Here is a 2,134-nt window from a genome sequence, read left to right on the forward strand (position 1 = left end):
TAATATAACTAAGAGACAATGATAAGACTGGTCTTGAATTGGATTGACTTCATCACCATCCCCAAAAGTATTCTTGTTCTTTATCTTCGATTTGTTTCTCGTTCTTATCTGGAGGTGGGAATGTAAGGGGTGAGTACTTGGGAAATACTCAGTAAATGGGGGCCGATCGGGCATAACGAATATCAAGGTTATAATTATACGAATACATTATTATAATCTCAATCTTAAGCATGTTGAATCGAATATGAACAAGATACAAACATAGCACTGAAAATCATCTCCTTTTTCATGGTTTACTGATCAGTCCCCTATATGTTACTCCTCTAAGGGGCGAGGCCAAAAGAACGGTTATTATAACCCACCGCATCAGGGCCTTAAACAAAACATATCAAATATCGGAATTTCCTTGCCATTTCTAATTCGAATCATTACAGTGCATTTCAAAGATTTCAAACATGCTTTCAAATATTATAACGAATATCAATCAACAAATTGTTCAAAGATTTTCATAACAAATAGGAACGAATATATCATGCCGATCGAATTTCAAGAAACATACTTAATTTATTTTTTGAGCAAATGTGGACATACTTACGAAGAACAAGTATGTCGATATATATATCAAGTAGTACACTCATGAAATGCAAGTGTACGTAAAAGTATAACAAAAACCCACTTACAAAGAAATATATATAGCAAAAGCCCACTTACATAATTATTATCTTCAAAGATTGAGGGAAGAACAACTGAAAATTCGCACACGAAAGTTGCTGGATTGCCTCAAAATGGACAAGAACTCGGCTGTTGCAGATGCTTCGAAAATAGTTGCTGCAAGGCTTCAAAAATAGTTGTTGGTGGTGTCATTTCTCCTCCCTTTTGGCCACTATTTATAGGCTCATGGAGGGGAGGTGAAGAGGCTATCATTCAAGGTCATTACCACCATGTTTATGGCTTCCTTAAAGGCCTTAAACACAATTAAAATTGTTGTTATGACTCTTCAAATTCCTCTTTGAATTCATGGCTTGAATGGGTTTTAATTCATGGCTTGAATGTGTTTTAATTCATGGCTTTGTGTAGCTTGGCTTTGTGTATCTAATTTTTTTTGGGTCTTCACATTTTTAATTAGGGAAAATGTACAAAACCCTTTCATAGAAGGGACTAATTAGAGGGATAATCATATTTATCAGAATTATGAGTGTAATGATTATCATTACTAAAGAGCTATGATTTTTCCATGTGATGACAAACATGTAATCGCCATAATCAATAAAAAGATTGGTAAAAAAATTATAATAATAACGTTTTGAAAAAAGAAATCTTTTGTCTGTAATTTGACATTATAACAATTACTACAAAGGGCCGGATACCTTAATTGTCGTTTACCTCAAATGATAATAATGATAAAAAGAATGTAAATTGCAATTTGCAAGGGTCAAACCAATTGCCTCCTTTATAAAATTCTCAAATTATATTCATGGTTTTTAGAGGTATAAAATTTATTTATTTTATTCGCTTAATCCTTTGAAGATTATTTCCATCTCCAAAAATGAATGCCACACAAGATCTCATTTTTATTATTTTTCAAAAAATGTGTATTTTTACTTTGTTTTTACATTTTTATTCCCACGATTACTATATATATATTTTTAATATAATATCCCAAATTAATATATAACTCCAAATTTTAAATTTTTAATATTTATGCAAGCTTGACAATAACTCAACACATTTGTACATAAAATTTTATTCACTTAGAAAATTATTTAATACAAAAAGTAAATCAACATATAGTAATTTTTACATACAATTTTAAAAAAGAAAAATTATAGTTTTGTTTTAAATGTTGTCAAGTTTTAGTTCTAGTCAAATATTTTTCAATTTTTGACAATTTTAGTCATTACGCATAGAGCAATGATGTGATATTTTATATGTCAGCGATATGTTAAAGTCGCGTTGGTTTCATGTCGAAAAAAATGACTAAAATTTCAAATAAAACAAATATAATAGCCTAAAACTGGATTTAACAACATAGATTACCAAAATTACAAAAAAATAAACATACATAACCAAAAATATAATGTTCTCATTTTTAAAATACATTGATAGTGTATATATATATATATATATATATATA

This window comes from Primulina huaijiensis, chromosome 3 (genome assembly GCF_012295235.1).
Source record: "Primulina huaijiensis isolate GDHJ02 chromosome 3, ASM1229523v2, whole genome shotgun sequence".
NCBI classification, from domain to species: domain Eukaryota; kingdom Viridiplantae; phylum Streptophyta; class Magnoliopsida; order Lamiales; family Gesneriaceae; genus Primulina; species Primulina huaijiensis.